This window comes from Aquarana catesbeiana, linkage group LG09 (genome assembly GCF_042186555.1).
Source record: "Aquarana catesbeiana isolate 2022-GZ linkage group LG09, ASM4218655v1, whole genome shotgun sequence".
Lineage (NCBI taxonomy): Eukaryota > Metazoa > Chordata > Amphibia > Anura > Ranidae > Aquarana > Aquarana catesbeiana.
In genome coordinates, this window is record NC_133332.1 from 253,647,662 (window position 1) to 253,671,653 (window position 23,992).

General features: G+C 42.7%; 1 protein-coding gene and 1 long non-coding RNA gene across 2 annotated transcripts in view; both read right to left on the reverse strand.

Annotated features, from left to right (window-relative positions):
* The window catches only part of LOC141108528 (ficolin-1-like), a 143,235-nt gene that overhangs the window by 67,094 nt on the left and 52,149 nt on the right, over positions 1-23,992 (reverse strand). The window lies entirely within an intron of this gene.
* LOC141108529 (uncharacterized) lies at positions 16,290-20,462 on the reverse strand. Its single transcript, XR_012236080.1, has 3 exons — positions 20,438-20,462; positions 18,361-18,414; positions 16,290-16,344 (listed from the first exon to the last, which is right to left on the reverse strand). It is a non-coding gene; the product is annotated as an uncharacterized lncRNA (long non-coding RNA).

A 23,992-nucleotide genomic window follows, 5' to 3' on the forward strand; every position in this document is an offset into this window, starting at 1 on the left:
GCAGCCTCTGACCTCCTGTCCTACCTGCAGCGTCTGACCTCCTGTCCCCCCCCCCCCCCACAGCCTCTGACTTCCTACCCCCCCTGCAGCCTCTGACCACCTGTCCCCCCCTGCAGCCTCTGACTTCCTGTCCGCACCCCCCCGCAGCCTCTGACCTCCTGTTCGCACCCCCCGCAGCCTCTGACCTCCTGTTCGCACCCCCCGCAGCCTCTGACCTCCTGTCATCCCCTCCTCAGCCTCTGACCTCTTCTCATCCCCTCCTCAGCCTCTGACCTCCTGTCATCCCCCTCTGACCTCTCCTGTACCATCCGCAGCCTCTGACATCTCCTGTACCATCCGCAGCCTCTGACCTCTCCTGTACCATCCGCAGCCTCTGACCTCTCCTGTACCATCCGCAGCCTCTGACCTCTCCTGTACCATCCGCAGCCTCTGACATCTCCTGTACCATCCGCAGCCTCTGACATCTCCTGTACCATCCGCAGCCTCTGACCTCTCCTGTATCATCCGCAGCCTCTGACCTCTCCTGTACCATCTGCAGCCTTTGACCTCTCCTGTACCATCCGCAGCCTCTGACCTCTCCTGTACCATCCGCAGCCTCTGACCATCTCTTGTCTTATATCACGACTGCAGTCTGGAGCGGAGTCAACAGTGGGAGTGCCGCAGGGATGGGGGTCATGGGAGAAGTCAGACATGTATGGACTGTGGAGAGGAAACTATGGCATAAAACCAGAGCCAACGAGCTGGAGCCGACTGACTGAGCCCTGGACGATGTACCTGAGAGGAGGTCAGTGACAGCGCCACCAGGTCTACCTGAGAGGGGGGGGGGGTCAATACAATATTGTAAGGGGGCACTGATATATAGGTTTCCCCCTTATATCAGTAAACCCCCGTACCTTAATGTTTTCTTTCTGCAGACTATGGTCTCTGGTCACCAGAGTCCTCCCCACATTCCCAGAGTTCCCCTTTACATCATAGTCTGCAGGATTCCACCTTACAGTGCAAGGGGGAACTCTGATGTAAAGGGCAATTCTGCAGACCCTGATGTAAGTGAGAACTCTGATGTAAAGGGGAATGCAGTGGACTCTGATATAAGTGGAGTCTTTGGTCACCAGTGCCCCCCTTTTATATCAGAGTTCCCGCTTAGATCATGATCTGCAATGTTCCCCTTTATGTCAGAGTTCCCTTGCACTGTAAAGGGGAATCCTCCTGATGTATGGGGGGAACTCTGTGCTGGGTTATATTAATCTGACCTTCATGTAAGAGGAGAAATATGGTGTTTGACTTTTGTTTAACTTAACACGTTGCTAATAGCAGTTTATTGCTTAAATATTGATATTTACACTGAAACCTGCCATTTACGGCACCTTTTTTTTGTAGTATCAGTAAAAAATGTGCCAGTAAATGCCATGATTTTTGCCAGTAAAAAAAAAAAAAAAATGCTGCTGTTTGTAAATTCCATGTCTCTCTTATCTATATATAATACACTCTTCAAATTTGTGAACAAGAAAATAATTACGTTATGCAGTTGGGCTGGTATAAAAATGCTATGGGGCTGGTATAATAATGCTATGGGGCTGGTATGAAATTATTTCCAGGGCTGGTTTTTATTCCCAGTCCGGCCCTGCTTCAGCACCGGAAGGATTAAAGCAGGGTTAGGTTATAAAAAATTATCCTAAGCTTTGAACATCTCACAGAGCTCTGTTCAATCCACGATCCGAAAATGAAAAGAGTATGGCACATCTGCAAACCTACCAAGACATGGCCGTCCACCTAAACTGACCGGCCAGGCAAAAAGAGCATTCATCAGAGAAGCAGCCAAGAGGCCCATGGTAACTCTGGAGGTCCTGCGGAGATCCACAGCTCAGGTGGGAGAATCTGTCCACAGGACAACTATTAGTTGTGCTCTCCACAAATCTGGCCTTTATGGAAGAGTGACAAGAAGAAAGCCATTGTTGAAAAAAGCCATAAGTCCTGTTTGCAGTTTGCGAGAAGCCATGTGGGGGACTCAGCAAACATGTGGAAGAAGGTGCTCTGGTCAGATGAGATCAAAGTTAAAATTTTTGGCCTAAAAGCAAAGTGCTATGTGTGGCAGAAAACTAACACTGCACATCACCCTGAACACACCATCCCCACCGTGAAACAGGGTGGTGGCAGCATCATGTTGTGGGGATGATTTTCCTCAGCAGGGACAGGGAAGCTGGTCAGAGTTGATGGGAAGATGGATGGAGCCAAATACAAGGCAATCTTAGAAGAAAAACTTTTAGAGTCTGCAAAAGACTTGAGGCTGGGGCAGAGTTTCACCTTTCAGCAGGACAACGACCCTAAACATACAGCCAGAGCTACAATGGAATGGTTTAGATCAAAGCATATTCATGTGTTAGAATGGCCTGGTCAAAGCCCAGACCTAAATCCAATTGAGAATCTGTGGCAAGATTTGAAAATTGCTGTTCACGGACGCTCTTCGTCTAATCTGAAAGAGCTTGAGCTATTTCGCAAAAAAGAATGGGCAAGAATGTCCCTCTCTAGATGTGCAAAGCTGGTAGAGACATCCACAAAAAGACTTGCAACTATAATTGCAGCAAAAGGTGGTTCTACAAAGTATTGACTCAGGGGGTGAATACAAATAGTACACCACACTTTTCACATATTTATTTGTAAAAAAAATTGAAAAACATTTATCATTTTCCTTCCACTTCACAATTATGTGCCACTTTGTGTTGGTCTATCACATAAAATCCCAATAAAATACATTTATGTTTTTGGTTGTAACATGACAAAACGTGGAAAATTTCAAGGGCTTTGAATACTTTTTCAAGGCACTGTATACTGTCACTCCATTCTGCTTGAAGTTTAGTTCTAGGTGTATGGACCCAGTATGCCATTCCACCAACAAAGATGCACAAACTGTGCATGCAGGGCAGCAGTGTGGAGCCTTTTTTTATACTCAAGAATGCATAATTGATAGTCAGCAACTTGACATGTCGGTGACTATGCACCACTCCTGGCAGTCCTACAAGCCTAGGCCATGGGCTATGTTGACTATGCAGAAATCCAGCCCTGAACAGTGTAACTTAACCACTTAAGGACCGCCTCACGCCGATTTACGTCGGCAAGGTGGCACGGACAGGCAGAATCACGTATATGTACATGATCTGCCTTCCGCGGGTGGGGGGTCCAATCGGACCCCCCCCCCGGTGCCTGACCTGCGGTGATCAGAGATGAGGGGGAGACCATCCGTTCGTGGCCCCCCCCTCGCGATCGCCGCCGGCCAATGAAATCATTCCTTTGCTGCTGTATGCTAAACAGCAGCAAAGGAAATGATGTCATCTCTCCTCGGCTTGGTATTTTCTGTTCCGGCGCCGAGGAGAGAAGACCGCAATGTGAGTGTAAAACACACACACACAGTAGAACATGCCAGGCACACAAAACACCCCCCGATCCCCCCCCGATCACCCCCTAATCCCCCCTCCCCGCCCTGTCACACTGACACCAAGCAGTTTTTTTTATTTTTATTTTTTTTTTTTTCTGATTACTGAATGGTGTCAGTTTGTGACAATTACTGTGTTAGGGCAGTTAGTATTAACACCCTTTAGGTCTAGGGTACCCCCCTAACCCCCCCTAATAAAGTTTTAACCCCTTGATCACCCCCCCGTCGCCAGTGTCGCTAAGCGATCATTTTTCTGATAGCTGTATTAGTGTCACTGGTGACGACAGTTAGGGAGGTAAATATTTAGGTTCGCCGCCAGCGTTTTATAGCGACAGGGACCCCCATATACTACCTAATAAATGTTTTAACCCCTTGATTGCCCCCTAGTTAACCCTTTCACCACTGATCACCGTATAACTGTTACGGGTGACGCTGGTTAGTTAGTTTATGTTTTATAGTGTCAGGGCACCCGCCGTTTATTACCGAATAAAGGTTTAGCCCCCTGATCGCCCGGCGGTGATATGCGTTGCCCCAGGCAGCGTCAGATTAGCGACAGTACCGCTAACACCCACGCACGCAGCATACGCCTCCCTTAGTGGTATAGTATCTGTACGGATCAATATCTGATCCAATCAGATCTATACTAGCGTCCCCGCAGTGTTAGCGGGATCAGCCCAGATACCTGCTAGCACCTGCGTTTTGCCCCTCCGCCCGGCCCAGCCCAGCCCATCCAAGTGCAGTATCGATCGATCACTGTCACTTACAAAACACTAAACACATAACTGCAGCGTTCGCAGAGTCAGGCCTGATCCCTGCGATCGCTAACAGTTTTTTTGGTAGCGTTTTGGTGAACTGGCAAGCACCAGCCCCAGGCAGCGTCAGGTTAGCGCCAGTACCGCTAACACCCACGCACGCAGCATACGCCTCCCTTAGTGGTATAGTATCTGAACGGATCAATATCTGATCCGATCAGATCTATACTAGCATCCCCAGCAGTTTAGGGTTCCCAAAAATGCAGTGTTAGCGGGATCAGCCCAGATACCTGCTAGCACCTGCGTTTTGCCCCTCCGCCCAGCCCAGCCCAGCCCACGATCGCTAACAAAAAAAGTTTTTTTGGTAGCGTTTTGGTGAACTGGCAAGCACCAGCGGCCTAGTACACCCCGGTCGTAGTCAAACCAGCACTGCAGTAACACTTGGTGACGTGGCGAGTCTCATAAGTGCAGTTCAAGCTGGTGAGGTGGCAAGCACAAGTAGTGTCCCGCTGCCACCAAAAAGACAAACACAGGCCCGTCGTGCCCATAGTGCCCTTCCTGCTGCATTCGCCAATCCTAATTGGGAACCCACTACTTCTGCAGCGCCCGTATTTCCCCCATTCACATCCCCAACCAAATGCAGTCGGCTGCATGACAGGCATTTTCTTTATGTCCTCCCGAGTACCCCTACCCAACTAACCCCCCCCAAAAAAGATGTTGTGTCTGCAGCAAGCACGGATATAGGCGTGACACCCGCTATTATTGTCCCACCTGTCCTGACAATCCTGGTCTTTGCATTGGTGAATGTTTTGAACGCTACCATTCACTAGTTGAGTATTAGTGTAGGGTACAGCATTGCACAGACTAGGCACACTTTCCCAGGGTCTTCCAAGATGCCATCGCATTTTGAGAGACCCGAACCTGGAACCGGTTACAGTTATAAAAGTTAGTTACAAATAAAAGTGTAAAAAAAAATATATATATATATATATATATATATATATAAAATTTTTAAAAATAGTTGTCGTTTTATTGTTCTCTCTCTCTCTATTCTCTCTCTATTGTTCTGCTCTTTTTTACTGTATTCTATTCTGCAATGTTTTATTGTTGTTATGTTTTATCATGTTTGCTTTTCAGGTATGCAATTTTTTTATACTTTACCATTTACTGTGTTTTATTGTTAACCATTTTTTTGTCTTCAGGTACGCCATTCACGAATTTGAGTGGTTATACCAGAATGATGCCTGCAGGTTTAGGTATCATCTTGGTATCATTCTTTTCAGCCAGCGGTCGGCTTTCATGTAAAAGCAATCCTAGCGGCTAATTAGCCTCTAGACTGCTTTTACAAGCAGTGGGAGGGAATGCCCCCCACCGTCTTCTGTGTTTTTCTCTGGCTCTCCTGTCTCAACAGGGAACCTGAGAATGCAGTCGGTGATTCAGCCAGCTGACCATAGAGCTGATCAGAGACCAGAGTGGCTCCAAACATTTCTATGGCCTAAGAAACCGGAAGCTACGAGCATTTCATGACTTAGATTTCGCCGGATGTAAACAGCACCATTGGGAAATTGGGAAAGCATTTTATCACACCGATCTTGGTGTGGTCAGATGCTTTGAGGGCAGAGGAGAGATCTAGGGTCTAATAGACCCCAGTTTTTTCAAAAAAGAGTACCTGTCACTACCTATTGCTATCATAGGGGATATTTACATTCCCTGAGATAACAATAAAAATGATTAAAAAAAAAAAAAATGAAAGGAACAGTTTAAAAATAAGATAAAAAAGCAAAGAAATAATAAAGAAAAAAAAAAAACAAAGCACCCCCGTCCCCCCCCTGCTCTCGCGCAAAGGCGAACGCAAGCGTCGGTCTGGCGTCAAATGTAAACAGCAATTGCACCATGCATGTGAGATGTCACCACGAACGTCAGATCGAGGGCAGTAATTTTAGCAGTAGACCTCCTCTGTAAATCTAAAGTGGTAACCTGTAAAGGCTTTTAAAGGCTTTTAAAAATGTATTTAGTTTGTCGCCACTGCACGTTTGTGCGCAATTTTAAAGCATGTCATGTTTGGTGTCCATGTACTCGGACTAAGATCATCTTTTTTATTTCATCAAACATTTGGGCAATATAGTGTGTTTTAGTGCATTAAAATTTTAAAAAGTGTGTTTTTTCCCCAAAAAATGTGTTTGAAAAATCGCTGCGCAAATACTGTGTGAAAAAAAAAAAATGAAACACCCACCATTTTAATCTGTAGGGCATTTGCTTTAAAAAAATATATAATGTTTGGGGGTTCAAAGTAATTTTCTTGCAAAAAAAATATTTTTTTCATGTAAACAAAAAGTGTCAGAAAGGGCTTTGTCTTCAAGTGGTTAGAAGAGTGGGTGATGTGTGACATAAGCTTCTAAATGTTGTGCATAAAATGCCAGAACAGTTCAAACCCCCCCCAAATGACCCCATTTTGGAAAGTAGACACCCCAAGCTATTTGCTGAGAGTCATGTCGAGTCCATGGAATATTTTATATTGTGACACAAGTTGCGGAAAAAAGACAATTTTTTTTTTTTTTTTTTTTGCACAAAGTTGTCACCAAATGATATATTGCTCAAACATGCCATGGGAATATGTGAAATTACACCCCAAAATACATTCTGTTGCTTCTCCTGAGTACGGGGATACCACATGTGTGAGACTTTTTGGGAGCCTAGCCGCGTACGGGACCCCGAAAACCAAGCACCGCCTTCAGGCTTTCTAAGGGCGTAAATTTTTGATTTCACTCTTCACTGCCTATCACAATTTCGAAAGCCATGGAATGCCCAGGTGGCACAAAACCCCCCCAAATGACCCCATTTTGGAAAGTAGACACCCCAAGCTATTTGCTGAGAGTCATGTTGAGTCCATGGAATATTTTATATTGTGACACAAGTTGCGGAAAAAAGACAAATTTTTTTTTTTTTTTTTGCACAAAGTTGTCACCAAATGATATATTGCTCAAACATGTCATGGGAATATGTGAAATTACACCCCAAAATACATTCTGTTGCTTCTCCTGAGTACGGGGATACCACATGTGTGAGACTTTTTGGGAGCCTAGCCGCGTACGGGACCCCGAAAACCAAGCACCGCCTTCAGGCTTTCTAAGGGTGTAAATTTTTGATTTCACTCTTCACTGCCTATCACAGTTTCGAAAGCCATGGAATGCCCAGGTGGCACAAAACCCCCCCAAATGACCCCATTTTGGAAAGTAGACACCCCAAGCTATTTGCTGAGAGGTATAGTGAGTATTTTGCAGACCTCACTTTTTGTCACAAAGTTTTGAAAATTGAAAAAAGAAAAAAAAAAGTTTTTTCTTGTCTTTCTTCATTTTCAAAAACAAATGAGAGCTGCAAAATACTCACCATGCCTCTCAGCAAATAGCTTGGGGTGTCTACTTTCCAAAATTGGGTTATTTGGGGGGGTTTTGTGCCACCTGGGCATTCCATGGCCTCCGAAACTGTGATAGGCAGTGAAGAGTGAAATCAAAAATTTATGTCCTTAGAAATCCTGAAGGCGGTGATTGGTTTTCGGGGCCCCGTACGCGGCTAGGCTCCCAAACAGTCCCACACATGTGGTATTCCTGTACTCAGGAGAAGCAGCAGAATGTATTTTGGGGTGCAATTCCACATAGGCCCATGGCCTGTGTGAGCAATATATCATTTAGTGACAACTTTTTGTAAATATTTTTTTTTTTTTTCATTATTCAATCACTTGGGACAAAAAAAATTTATATTCAATAGGTTCAACATGCCTCTCAGCAATTTCCTTGGGGTGTCTACTTTCCAAAATGGGGTCATTTGTGGGGGTTTTGTACTGCCCTGCCATTTTAGCACCTCAAGAAATGACATAGGCAGTCATAAACTAAAAGCTGTGTAAATTCCAGAAAATGTACCCTAGTTTGTAGATGCTATAACTTTTGCGCAAACCAATAAATATACGCTTATTGACATTTTTTTTACCAAAGACATGTGGCCGAATACATTTTGGCCTAAATGTATGACTAAAATTGAGTTTATTGGATTTTTTTTTAACAAAAAGTAGAAAATATAATTTTTTTTCAAAATTTTCGGTATTTTTCCGTTTATAGCGCAAAAAATAAAAACGGCAGAGGTGATCAAATACCATCAAAAGAAAGCTCTATTTGTGGGAAGAAAAGGACGCAAATTTTGTTTGGGTACAGCATTGCATGACCGCGCAATTAGCAGTTAAAGCGACGCAGTGCCAAATTGGAAAAAGTCCTCTGGTCCTTGGGCAGCATAATGGTCTGGGGACAAAAAAAAATAAATATTCAATAGGTTCAACATGCCTCTCAGCAATTTCCTTGGGGTGTCTACTTTCCAAAATGGGGTCATTTGGGGGGGTTTTGTACTGCCCTGCCATTTTAGCACCTCAAGAAATGACATAGGCAGTCATAAACTAAAAGCTGTGTAAATTCCAGAAAATGTACCCTAGTTTGTAGATGCTATAACTTTTGCGCAAACCAATAAATATACGCTTATTGACATTTTTTTTACCAAAGACATGTGGCCGAATACATTTTGGCCTAAATGTATGACTAAAATTGAGTTTATTGGATTTTTTTTTTAACAAAAAAGTAGAAAATATAATTTTTTTTCAAAATTTTCGGTATTTTTCCGTTTATAGCGCAAAAAATAAAAACGGCAGAGGTGATCAAATACCATCAAAAGAAAGCTCTATTTGTGGGAAGAAAAGGACGCAAATTTTGTTTGGGTACAGCATTGCATGACCACGCAATTAGCAGTTAAAGCGACGCAGTGCCAAATTGGAAAAAGTCCTCTGGTCCTTGGGCAGCATAATGGTCCGGGGCTAAAGTGGTTAAAGAGACCCTGTGAACAATTTAAAAATTGCAGGTAAAAGCACAGGAAAGATGCAGTATTTTTAAAGCTTTGTGTACTCGCAGTGCTTCTGTTTTTCATAAACAATTTGTTTTGTGCATTGGAACTTTCAAGGGAGTTGGCACTGTAGAAAGTGTCTATTCCCTAGCACAGCCCTCTCCCCCATTGTACTTGTAGATTACATTTCCCTTCCCTTCTCTTCAATTACTGTCTATGTTGGTCCAGTTCCTACACCCCTATCCTCCATTACCTACATAACACATAACCTCTTATGTGGATACCAAAGTAGGAGTGAAGGGGAATACTACAAAGCAGCTGTTCTTAACTGTTTTACCCCAGCGGAACCCTTAAAATAATTTTCAGGTCTTTCGGAACTCGGGTTGCCACCTCATACCTTTAAAACCCGACACATATTAATTACACAGGTTCTGTGGCTGATCTTGGTGGTAATTAAACTCACTTGGTTAATTATCTGCAATAAATTAGCCTCAAAACCTGTGTAATTCATAGGTGTTCGGGTTTAAAGGAATGAGGTGGCAACCCCATTCGGAACTAGGGTTTCCACCTCATTCCTTTAAAACTGAACACATAATAATTAGGTTCTGTGGCTGATTAAGGTGGTAATTAAACTTGTTGCTTTATCTGCATTAAATTGGCCTCAGAACCTGTGTAATTCATATGTGTTCGGGTGTAAAGGGATGAAGTGGCAACCCTATTCGGAACCCCTGCTAAAACCAATTCATTAGGGGTCAATGGGACAAATGCCCTTTACATTGGTGTCCATTAGGGACAACGTACCTTACATTGATGGGAAAGGATAATCAGTGACTGGTAGTTGTTGGTTACTGCTCAATGTATATTGATTTACTACATAAAGAATCACATGTTGAAAATTGTAGACATATTTGGCTCAGGTGATGAAAAGTGGGAAATAATGGAAAGAGCTGAAGAAGAAACGGCAGAGCGGAAGTCAGCAGATAGAAGATGTAGCTAGATTGCTGAATTCTACAAACCTTTTTCACCTGGAGGACCAGATTTTCCTGAAATTCCTGGATCTCCTTTTTCTCCTAAATAATAACAGAACACATACGCCATGTTATTTTAAAGAAGCTGCCATTAAGTCTTACTGAAACATGGAAATGTCATTGGATGTCCACGCAACACATAACCTAAGCACTAATATAGTTTCTTGCCCTTTATATTCCATCTGATGAAAGAGTAACACCATCACCCTAAAACTGGTCAGTACCTAAAAGAATTTTTAAAAAATAGCACCTGAAAGCTTTGGTACCTGTCCCACTGTCCATGTTTTAGCTCTTTAAGGATCCGAAGGGCCTGGTATGGATTTAGGGGGGGGGGGGGGGGGGGTGCTCCACGCAGTTTTTCTTCTTATTTTTAAATTGCCTGCAATTGTTTTGTTTACATTTAGCTGTCTGCCCACTTGAATTATTAATTTTTGGTTAATAAAAGGCTGCTATGGCCATTTATACTCCAAATTCAGGTGTGGTCTCATTAAGTTAGAATGGCAAGACGGGGATTGTGGAGTATGAGTGGTTGGGCAGTTTAAGAAGGTTGGGGACATCTGGACTACACTGGTCATGTAATATATCAAATATGGTCATGTAATATATCAAATATATATTGCACTCACAAACACATCAGGAGGTATGGCTCCTGGACCTAGAGAGTGGATGGACCACACACATGTAGCTGGAGGATAAGGTGCTCGAGAAGCCTTGTCAGGCTGAGCAGAGTGGAAGCACTGCAGGAGCCGGGACCGCTGGGCTGCACAGAGGGAGAAGCCACTTGTCAGTGAATGCCTTCCCACTTGGAAGATATCCTTGTGGAGTCCGGGGAAGGGGGACATGTTTCTGAGGGTTTTCCTCTTCCCAGGAAGAAAGAAAGAGGAAATACCTCTGAAATGCTAAGGAAAGTAATAAATATATCTGTGTTACAAAGCATATGGATGCACATGAGCACTTCAATATTAATGTTTTAATTGACATATTTATTGTTTTTATTTTATTTTTATTTTGTCATATCACATCTATGTCACATATGTCACTTACGTCACATTAACACTACACGTGTTTGTTTTAATCTTCAGCAAGCATTTATTGTGTCATTTTCTAAAGCGCAGCATATTATTTACTATTTTTACCTCTGAAATGCTTCCCCCACTCCTGGCACTACACCACGAGCATGGGCATGTGCACAAGGTGTGACTGATGTGCCCGAGCGCACCCTCATTTGGGGAGTCCTCAACCGGTCAATTGTGAGCAGGTGATGGGTAGACCATGATCCTTCCTTGCTGACCCCCGCAACCTGGATAGGAGGGGCAGCATTTAATGGAATCAATCTGGGTTTTCCTCCTGCAATAGCTGAAAATAATCTTCTCCTCCTGCCGGCATTCATCTGCCACAGGATGAAAATACAGGTGATCGGTAACAGTAAATACCCCCTCATGACCCTGTTCCTCTTTTTTCTACAGCCCGGGCCTCCCTGTGTGCTCCCCTGTTCCCTCCTCGCCCCATAGCACTTTTGTCTTCTTCTTCTGCTGCGGGGGATCATTTCAGGATGGAGAGCGAGGAAGGGGCCATGAGGTGGCAACCCTATTCGGAACTAGGGTTTCCACCTCATCCCTTTAAAACCGAACACATAATAATTAGGTTTTGTGGCTGATTAAGGTGGTAATTAAACTTGTTGCTTTATCTGCATTAAATTGACCTCAGAACCTGTGTAATTCATATGTGTTCGGGTTTAAAGAGATGAGGTAGCAACCCTATTTGGAACCCCTGCTAAAACCAATTCATTAGGGGTCAATGGGACAAATGCCCTTTACATTGGTGTCCATTAGGGACAACGTACCTTACATTGATGGGAAAGGATAATCAGTGACTGGTAGTTGTTGGTTACTGCTCAATGTATATTGATTTACTACATAAAGAATCACATGTTGAAAATTGTAGACACATTTGGCTCAGGTGATGAAAAGTGGGAAATAATGGAAAGAGCTGAAGAAGAAACGACAGAGCGGAAGTCAGCAGATAGAGGATGTAGATAGATTGCTGAATTCTACAAACCTTTTTCACCTGGAGGACCAGATTTTCCTGAAATTCCCGGATCTCCTTTTTCTCCTAAATAATAACAGAACATATACGACATGTTATTTTAAAAAAGCTGCCATTAAGTCTTACTGAAACATGGAAATGTCATTGGATGTCCACGCAACACATAACCTAAGCATTAATATAGTTTCTTGCCCTTTATATTCCATCTGATGAAAGAGTAACACCATCACCCTAAAACTGGTCAGTACCTAAGGGAATTTTTAAAAAAAAAAGTACCTGAAAGCTTTGGTACCTGTCCCACTGTCCATGTTTTAGCTCTTTAAGGATCTGAAGGGCCTGGTATGGATTTGGGGTGGGGGGGGGGGGTGTTCCACTCAGTTTTTCTTCTTAATTTTACATTGCCTGCAATTGTTTTGTGTACATTTAGCTGTCTATCTACTTGAATTATTAATTTTTGGTTAATAAAAGGCTGCTATGGCCATTTATACTCCAAATTCAGGTGTGGTCTCATTAAGTTAGAATGGTAAGAGGGGGATTGTGGAGTATGAGTGGTTGAGCAGTTTAAGAAGGTCGGGGACATCTGGACTACACTGGTCATGTAATATATCAAATATGGTCATGTAATATATCAAATATATATTGCACTCACAAACACATCAGGAGGTATGGCTCCTGGACCTAGAGAGTGGATGGACCACACACATGTAGCTGGAGGATAAGGTGCTCGAGAAGCCTTGTCAGGCTGAGCAGAGTGGAAGCACTGCAGGAGCCGGGACCGCCGGGCTGCACAGAGGGAGAAGCCACTTGTCAGTGAATGCCTTCCCACTTGGAAGATATCCTTGTGGAGTCCAGGGAAGGGGGACATGTTTCTGAGGGTTTTCCTCATCCCAGGAAGAAAGAAAGAGGAAATACCTCTGAAATGCTAAGGAAAGTAATAAATATATCTGTGTTACAAAGCACTTGGATGCACATGAGCACTTCAATATTAATGTTTTAATTGACATATTTATTGTTTTTATTTTATTTTTATTTTGTCAAATCACATCTATGTCACATATGTCACTTACGTTACATTAACACTACACGTGTTTGTTTTAATCTTCAGCACGCATTTATTGTGTAATTTTCTAAAGCGCAGCATATTATTTACTATTTTTACCTCTGAAATGCTTCCCCCACTCCTGGCACTACTCCACAAGCATGGGCATGTGCACAAGGTGTGACGGATGTGCCCGAGCAAACCCTCATTTGGGGAGTCCTCAACCGGTCAATTGTGAGCAGGTGATGGGTAGACCATGATCCTTCCTTGCTGACCCCCGCAACCTGGATAGGAGGGGCAGCATTTAATGGAATCAATCTGGGTTTTCCTCCTGCAATAGCTGAAAGTAATCTTCTCCTCCTGCCGGCATTCATCTGCCACAGGATGAAAATACAGGGGATCGGTAACAGTAAATACCCCCTCATGACCCTGTTCCTCTTTTTTCTACAGCCCGGGCCTCCCTGTGTGCTCCCCTGTTCCCTCCTCGCCCCATAGCACTTTTGTCTTGTTCTTCTGCTGCGGGGGATCATTTCAGGATGTAGAGCGAGGAAGGGGCCATGAGGTGGCAACCCTATTCAGAACTAGGGTTTCCACCTCATCCCTTTAAAACCGAACACATAATAATTAGGTTCTGTGGCTGATTAAGGTGGTAATTAAACTTGTTGCTTTATCTGCATTAAATTGACCTCAGAACCTGTGTAATTCATATGTGTTCGGGTTTAAAGGGATGAGGTAGAAACCCTATTCAGAACCCCTGCTAAAACCAATTCATTAGGGGTCAATGGAACAAATGCCCTTTACATTGGTGTCCATTAGGGACAACGTACCTTACATTGATGGGAAAGGATAATCAGTGACTAGTAGTTGTTGGTTACTGCTCAATGTATATTGATTTACTACATAAAGAATCACATGTTGAAAATTGTAGACACATTTGGCTCAGGTGATGAAAAGTGGGAAATAATGGAAAGAGCTGAAGAAGAAACGGCAGAGCGGAAGTCAGCAGATAGAGGATGTAGATAGATTGCTGAATTCTACAAACCTTTTTCACCTGGAGGACCAGATTTTCCTGAAATTCCCGGATCTCCTTTTTCTCCTAAATAATAACAGAACACATACGACATGTTATTTTAAAAAAGCTGCCATTAAGTCTTACTGAAACATGGAAATGTCATTGGATGTCCACGCAACACATAACCTAAGCATTAATATAGTTTCTTGCCCTTTATATTCCATCTGATGAAAGAGTAACACCATCACCCTAAAACTGGTCAGTACCTAAGGGAATTTTTTTTAAAAAAGTACCTGAAAGCTTTGGTACCTGTCCCACTGTCCATGTTTTAGCTCTTTAAGAATCTGAAGGGCCTGGTATGGATTTGGGGGGGGGGGGGTTCCACTCAGTTTTTCCTCTTATTTTTACATTGCCTGCAATTGTTTTGTGTACATTTAGCTGTCTATCCACTTGAATTATTAATTTTTGGTTAATAAAAGGCTGCTATGGCCATTTATACTCCAAATTCAGGTGTGGTCTCATTAAGTTAGAATGGTAGGAGGGGGATTGTGGAGTATGAGTGGTTGGGCAGTTTAAGAAGGTCGGGGACATCTGGACTACACTGGTCACGTAATATATCAAATATGGTCATGTAATATATCAAATATATATTGCACTCACAAACACATCAGGAGGTATGGCTCCTGGACCTAGAGAGTGGATGACCTAGAGAGTGGATGGACCACACACATGTAGCTGGAGGATAAGGGGCTCGAGAAGCCTTGTCAGGCTGAGCAGAGTGGAAGCACTGCAGGAGCCGGGACCGCCGGGCTGCACAAAGGGAGAAGCCACTTGTCAGTGAATGCCTTCCCACCTGGAAGATATCCTTGTGGAGTCCGGGGAAGGGGGACATGTTTCTGAGGGTTTTCCTCATCCCAGGAAGAAAGAAAGAGGAAATACCTCTGAAATGCTAAGGAAAGTAATAAATATATCTGTGTTACAAAGCACTTGGATGCACATGAGCACTTCAATATTAATGTTTTAATTGACATATTTATTGTTTTTATTTTATTTTTATTTTGTCAAATCACATCTATGTCACATATGTCACTTACGTTACATTAACACTACACGTGTTTGTTTTAATCTTCAGCACGCATTTATTGTGTAATTTTCTAAAGCGCAGCATATTATTTACTATTTTTACCTCTGAAATGCTTCCCCCACTCCTGGCACTACTCCACAAGCATGGGTATGTGCACAAGGTGTGACGGATGTGCCCGAGCAAACCCTCATTTGGGGAGTCCTCAACCGGTCAATTGTGAGCAGGTGATGGGTAGACCATGATCCTTCCTTGCTGACCCCCGCAACCTGGATAGGAGGGGCAGCATTTAATGGAATCAATCTGGGTTTTCCTCCTGCAATAGCTGAAAGTAATCTTCTCCTCCTGCCGGCATTCATCTGCCACAGGATGAAAATACAGGGGATCGGTAACAGTAAATACCCCCTCATGTCCCTGTTCCTCTTTTTTCTACAGCCCAGGCCTCCCTGTGTTCTCCCCTGTTCCCCCCTCGCCCCATAGCACTTTTGTCTTCTTCTTCTGCTGCAGGGGATCATTTCAGGATGGAGAGCGAGGAAGGGGCCATGAGGTGGCAACCCTATTCGGAACTAGGGTTTCCACTTCATCCCTTTAAAACCGAACACATAATAATTAGGTTCTGTGGCTGATTAAGGTGGTAATTAAACTTGTTGCTTTATCTGCATTAAATTGGCCTCAGAACCTGTGTAATTCATATGTGTTCGGGTTTAAAGGGATGAGGTGGCAACCCTATTCAGAACCCCTGCTAAAACCAATTCATTAGGGGTCAATGGGACAAATGCCCTTTACATTGGTGTCCATTAGGGACAATTTAGCTTACATTGATGCGAAAGGATAATCAGTGACTGGTAGTTGTTGGTTACTGCTCAATGTATATTGTTTTACTACATAAAGAATCACATGTTAAAAATTGTAGACACATTTGGCTCAGGTGATGAAAAGTGGGAAATAATGGAAAGAGCTGAAGAAGAAACGGCAGAGCCGAAGTCAGCAGATAGAGGATGTAGCTAGATTGCTGAATTCTACAAACCTTTTTCACCTGGAGGACTAGATGTTCCTGAAATTCCCGGATATCCTTTTTCTCCTAAAATAACAGAACACATACGATATGTTATTTTAAAAAAGCTGCCATTAAGTCTTACTGAAACATGGAAATGTCATTGGATGTCCACGCAACACATAACCTAAGCATTAATATAGTTTCTTGCCCTTTATATTCCATCTGATGAAAGAGTAACACCATCACCCTAAAACTGGTCAGTACCTAAGGGAATTTTTTTAAAAAAAAAGTACCTGAAAGCTTTGGTACCTGTCCCACTGTCCATGTTTTAGCTCTTTAAGGATCTGAAGGGCCTGGTATGGATTTGGGGTGGGGGGGGGGGGGGTGTTCCACTCAGTTTTTCTCTTAATTTTACATTGCCTGCAATTGTTTTGTGTACATTTAGCTGTCTATCTACTTGAATTATTAATTTTTGGTTAATAAAAGGCTGCTATGGCCATTTATACTCCAAATTCAGGTGTGGTCTCATTAAGTTAGAATGGTAAGAGGGGGATTGTGGAGTATGAGTGGTTGAGCAGTTTAAGAAGGTCGGGGACATCTGGACTACACTGGTCATGTAATATATCAAATATGGTCATGTAATATATCAAATATATATTGCACTCACAAACACATCAGGAGGTATGGCTCCTGGACCTAGAGAGTGGATGGACCACACACATGTAGCTGGAGGATAAGGTGCTCGAGAAGCCTTGTCAGGCTGAGCAGAGTGGAAGCACTGCAGGAGCCGGGACCGCCGGGCTGCACAGAGGGAGAAGCCACTTGTCAGTGAATGCCTTCCCACTTGGAAGATATCCTTGTGGAGTCCAGGGAAGGGGGACATGTTTCTGAGGGTTTTCCTCATCCCAGGAAGAAAGAAAGAGGAAATACCTCTGAAATGCTAAGGAAAGTAATAAATATATCTGTGTTACAAAGCACTTGGATGCACATGAGCACTTCAATATTAATGTTTTAATTGACATATTTATTGTTTTTATTTTATTTTTATTTTGTCAAATCACATCTATGTCACATATGTCACTTACGTTACATTAACACTACACGTGTTTGTTTTAATCTTCAGCACGCATTTATTGTGTAATTTTCTAAAGCGCAGCATATTATTTACTATTTTTACCTCTGAAATGCTTCCCCCACTCCTGGCACTACTCCACAAGCATGGGCATGTGCACAAGGTGTGACGGATGTGCCCGAGCAAACCCTCATTTGGGGAGTCCTCAACCGGTCAATTGTGAGCAGGTGATGGGTAGACCATGATCCTTCCTTGCTGACCCCCCGAAACCTGGATAGGAGGGGCAGCATTTAATGGAATCAATCTGGGTTTTCCTCCTGCAATAGCTGAAAGTAATCTTCTCCTCCTGCCGGCATTCATCTGCCACAGGATGAAAATACAGGGGATCGGTAACAGTAAATACCCCCTCATGACCCTGTTCCTCTTTTTTCTACAGCCCGGGCCTCCCTGTGTGCTCCCCTGTTCCCTCCTCGCCCCATAGCACTTTTGTCTTGTTCTTCTGCTGGCGGGGATCATTTCAGGATGTAGAGCGAGGAAGGGGCCATGAGGTGGCAACCCTATTCAGAACTAGGGTTTCCACCTCATCCCTTTAAAACCGAACACATAATAATTAGGTTCTGTGGCTGATTAAGGTGGTAATTAAACTTGTTGCTTTATCTGCATTAAATTGACCTCAGAACCTGTGTAATTCATATGTGTTCGGGTTTAAAGGGATGAGGTAGAAACCCTATTCAGAACCCCTGCTAAAACCAATTCATTAGGGGTCAATGGAACAAATGCCCTTTACATTGGTGTCCATTAGGGACAACGTACCTTACATTGATGGGAAAGGATAATCAGTGACTAGTAGTTGTTGGTTACTGCTCAATGTATATTGATTTACTACATAAAGAATCACATGTTGAAAATTGTAGACACATTTGGCTCAGGTGATGAAAAGTGGGAAATAATGGAAAGAGCTGAAGAAGAAACGGCAGAGCGGAAGTCAGCAGATAGAGGATGTAGATAGATTGCTGAATTCTACAAACCTTTTTCACCTGGAGGACCAGATTTTCCTGAAATTCCCGGATCTCCTTTTTCTCCTAAATAATAACAGAACACATACGACATGTTATTTTAAAAAAGCTGCCATTAAGTCTTACTGAAACATGGAAATGTCATTGGATGTCCACGCAACACATAACCTAAGCATTAATATAGTTTCTTGCCCTTTATATTCCATCTGATGAAAGAGTAACACCATCACCCTAAAACTGGTCAGTACCTAAGGGAATTTTTTAAAAAAAAGTACCTGAAAGCTTTGGTACCTGTCCCACTGTCCATGTTTTAGCTCTTTAAGAATCTGAAGGGCCTGGTATGGATTTGGGGGGGGGGGGTTCCACTCAGTTTTTCTTCTTATTTTTACATTGCCTGCAATTGTTTTGTGTACATTTAGCTGTCTACCCACTTGAATTATTAATTTTTGGTTAATAAAAGGCTGCTATGGCCATTTATACTCCAAATTCAGGTGTGGTCTCATTAAGTTAGAATGGTAGGAGGGGGATTGTGGAGTATGAGTGGTTGGGCAGTTTAAGAAGGTCGGGGACATCTGGACTACACTGGTCACGTAATATATCAAATATGGTCATGTAATATATCAAATATATATTGCACTCACAAACACATCAGGAGGTATGGCTCCTGGACCTAGAGAGTGGATGACCTAGAGAGTGGATGGACCACACACATGTAGCTGGAGGATAAGGGGCTCGAGAAGCCTTGTCAGGCTGAGCAGAGTGGAAGCACTGCAGGAGCCGGGACCGCCGGGCTGCACAAAGGGAGAAGCCACTTGTCAGTGAATGCCTTCCCACCTGGAAGATATCCTTGTGGAGTCCGGGGAAGGGGGACATGTTTCTGAGGGTTTTCCTCATCCCAGGAAGAAAGAAAGAGGAAATACCTCTGAAATGCTAAGGAAAGTAATAAATATATCTGTGTTACAAAGCACTTGGATGCACATGAGCACTTCAATATTAATGTTTTAATTGACATATTTATTGTTTTTATTTTATTTTTATTTTGTCAAATCACATCTATGTCACATATGTCACTTACGTTACATTAACACTACACGTGTTTGTTTTAATCTTCAGCACGCATTTATTGTGTAATTTTCTAAAGCGCAGCATATTATTTACTATTTTTACCTCTGAAATGCTTCCCCCACTCCTGGCACTACTCCACAAGCATGGGTATGTGCACAAGGTGTGACGGATGTGCCCGAGCAAACCCTCATTTGGGGAGTCCTCAACCGGTCAATTGTGAGCAGGTGATGGGTAGACCATGATCCTTCCTTGCTGACCCCCGCAACCTGGATAGGAGGGGCAGCATTTAATGGAATCAATCTGGGTTTTCCTCCTGCAATAGCTGAAAGTAATCTTCTCCTCCTGCCGGCATTCATCTGCCACAGGATGAAAATACAGGGGATCGGTAACAGTAAATACCCCCTCATGTCCCTGTTCCTCTTTTTTCTACAGCCCAGGCCTCCCTGTGTTCTCCCCTGTTCCCCCCTCGCCCCATAGCACTTTTGTCTTCTTCTTCTGCTGCAGGGGATCATTTCAGGATGGAGAGCGAGGAAGGGGCCATGAGGTGGCAACCCTATTCGGAACTAGGGTTTCCACTTCATCCCTTTAAAACCGAACACATAATAATTAGGTTCTGTGGCTGATTAAGGTGGTAATTAAACTTGTTGCTTTATCTGCATTAAATTGGCCTCAGAACCTGTGTAATTCATATGTGTTCGGGTTTAAAGGGATGAGGTGGCAACCCTATTCAGAACCCCTGCTAAAACCAATTCATTAGGGGTCAATGGGACAAATGCCCTTTACATTGGTGTCCATTAGGGACAATTTAGCTTACATTGATGCGAAAGGATAATCAGTGACTGGTAGTTGTTGGTTACTGCTCAATGTATATTGTTTTACTACATAAAGAATCACATGTTAAAAATTGTAGACACATTTGGCTCAGGTGATGAAAAGTGGGAAATAATGGAAAGAGCTGAAGAAGAAACGGCAGAGCCGAAGTCAGCAGATAGAGGATGTAGCTAGATTGCTGAATTCTACAAACCTTTTTCACCTGGAGGACTAGATGTTCCTGAAATTCCCGGATATCCTTTTTCTCCTAAATAATAACAGAACACATACGATATGTTATTTTAAAAAAGCTGCCATTAAGTCTTACTGAAACATGGAAATGTCATTGGATGTCCACGCAACACATAACCTAAGCATTAATATAGTTTCTTGCCCTTTATATTCCATCTGATGAAAGAGTAACACCATCACCCTAAAACTGGTCAGTACCTAAAGGAATTTAAAAAAAAAAAGTACCTGAAAGCTTTGGTACCTATCCCACTGTCCATGTTTTAGCTCTTTAAGGATCCGAAGGGCCTGGTATGGATTTGGGGGGGGGGGGGGGGGTGCTCCACGCAGTTTTTCTTCTTATTTTTAAATTGCCTACAATTGTTTTGTTTACATTTAGCTGTCTGCCCACTTGGATTAATAATTTTTGGTTAATAAAAGGCTGCTATGGCCATTTATACTCCAAATTCAGGTGTGGTCTCATTAAGTTAGAATGATAAGAGGGGGATTGTGGCGTATGAGTGGTTGGGCAGTTTAACCACTTCAGCCCCGGACCATTTGGCTGCCTAAGGACCAGAGGACTTTTTCCAATTTGGCACTGCGTTGCTTTAACTGCTAATTGCGCGGTCATGCAATGCTGTACTCAAAAGAAATTTGCATCCTTTTCTTCCCACAAATAGAGCTTTCTTTTGATGGTATTTGATCACCTCTGTCATTTTTATTTTTTGCGCTATAAACGGAAAAAGACCGAAAATTTTGAAAAAAAATGATATTTTCTACTGTTTGTTATAAAAAAAATCCAATAAACTCAATTTTAGTCATACACTTAGGCCAAAATGTATTCGGCCACATGTCTTTGGTAAAAAAAATGTCAATAAGCGTATATTTATTGGTTTGCGCAAAAGTTATAGCGTCTACAAACTAGGGTACATTTTCTGGAATTTACACAGCTTTTAGTTTATGACTGCCTATGTCATTTCTTGAGGTGCTAAAATGGCAGGGCAGTACAAACCCCCGCCCCCAAATGACCCCATTTTGGAAAGTAGACACCCCAAGGAAATTGCTGAGAGGCATGTTGAACCCATTGAATATTTATTTTTTTTGTCCCAAGGGATTGAATAATGACAAAAAAAAAAAAATATTTACAAAAAGTTGTCACTAAATGATATATTGCTCACACAGGCCATGGGCCTATGTGGAATTTCACCCCAAAATACATTCAGCTGCTTCTCCTGAGTACAGGGATACCACATGTGTGGGACTTTTTGGGAGCCTAGCAGCGTACGGGGCCCCGAAAACCAATCACCGCCTTCAGGATTTCTAAGGGCGTACATTTTTGATTTCACTCCTCACTACCTATCACAGTTTTGAAGGCCATAAAATGCCCAGATGGCACAAAACCCCCAAATGTCGCCATTTTGGAATGTAGACACCCCAAGCTATTTGCTGAGAGGCATGTTGAGTCCATGGAATATTTTATATTTTGACACAAGTTGCAGGATAGTGACAATTTTTTTTTTTTTTTTTTTTGCACAAAGTTGTCACTAAATGATATATTGCTCACACAGGCCATGGGCATATGTGGAATTGCACCCCAAAATACATTTAGCTGCTTCTCCTGAGTATGGGGATACCACATGTGTGGGACTTTTTGGGAGCCTAGCTGCATACGGGGCCCCGAAAACCAATCACCGCCTTCAGGATTTCTAAGGGTGTAAATTTTTGATTTCACTCTTCACTGCCTATCACAGTTTCGGAGGCCATGGAATGCCCAGGTGGCACAAAACCCCCCCAAATGACCCCATTTTGGAAAGTAGACACCCCAAGCTATTTGCTGAGAGGCATGGTGAGTATTTTGCAGCTCTCATTTGTTTTTGAAAATGAAGAAAGTCAAGAAAAAACATTTTTTTTTCTTTTTTCAATTTTCAAAACTTTGTGACAAAAAGTGAGGTCTGCAAAATACTCACTATACCTCTCAGCAAATAGCTTGGGGTGTCTACTTTCCAAAATGGGGTAATTTGGGGGGGGTTTGTGCCACCTGAGCATTCCATGGCCTCCGAAACTGTGATAGGCAGTGAAGAGTGAAATCAAAAATTTACGCCCTTAGAAAGCCTGAAGGCGGTGCTTGGTTTTCGGGGTCCCGTGCGTGGCTAGGCTCCCAAAAAGTCTCACACATGTGGTATCCCCGTACTCAGGATAAACAGCTGAATGTATTTTGGGGTGTAATTTCACATATTCCCATGGCATGTTTGAGCAATATATCATTTAATGACAACTTTGTGCAAAAAAAAAATTTGTCTCTTTCCCGCAACTTGTGTCACAATATAAAATATTCCATGGACTCGACATGACTCTCAGCAAATAGCTTGGGGTGTCTACTTTCCAAAATGGGGTCATTTGGGGGGTTTTGAACTGTCTTGGCATTTTATGCACAACATTTAGAAACTTATGTCACACATCAACCACTGTTCTAAACACTTGAAGACAAAGCCCTTTCTGACACTTTTTGTTTACATGAAAACATTTTTTTTTTTTGCAAGAAAATTACTTTGAACCCCCAAACATTATATTTTTTTTAAAGCAAATGCCCTACAGATTAAAATGGTGGGTGTTTCATTTTTTTTTTTCACACAGTATTTGCGCAGTGATTTTTCAAACGCATTTTTTGGGGAAAAAACACACTTTTTTTACATTTTAATGCACTAAAACACACTATAATGCCCAAATGTTTGATGAAATAAAAAAGATGATCTTAGTCCGAGTACATGGACACCAAACATGACATGCTTTAAAATTGCGCACAAACGTGCAGTGGCGACAAACTAAATACATTTTTAAAAGCCTTTAAATGCCTTTACAGGTTACCACTTTAGATTTACAGAGGAGGTCTACTGCTAAAATTACTGCCCTTGATCTGACGTTCGCGGTGACACCTCCCATGCATGGTGCAATTGCTGCTTACATTTGACGCCAGACCGACACCTGTGTTCGCCTTTGCGCGAGAGCAGGGGGGGACAGGGGTGCTTTTTTTTTTTTTTTTTTTTTTTTCTTTATTATTTTTTGCTTTTTTATCTTATTTTTTAACTGTTCCTTTCATTTTTTTTTTTTTAATAATTTTTATTTTTATCTCAGGGAATGTAAATATCCCCTATGATAGCAATTGGTGGTGACAGGTACTCTTTTTTGAAAAAATTGGGGTCTACTAGACCCTAGATCTCTCCTCTGCCCTCAAAGCATCTGACCACACCAAGATCGGTGTGATAAAATGCTTTCCCAATTTCCCAATGGCGCTGATTACATCCGGCGAAATCTAAGTCATGAAATGCTCGTAGCTTCCGGTTTCTTAGGCCATAGAGATGTTTGGAGCCACTCTGGTCTCTGATCAGCTCTATTGTCAGCTGGCTGAATCACTGGCTGCATTCTCAGGTTCCCTGTTGAGACAGGAGAGCCAGAGAAAAACACGGAAGGCGGTGGGGGGGGGCATTCCCTCCCACTGCTTGTAAAAGCAGTCTAGAGGCTAATTAGCCGCTAGGATTGCTTT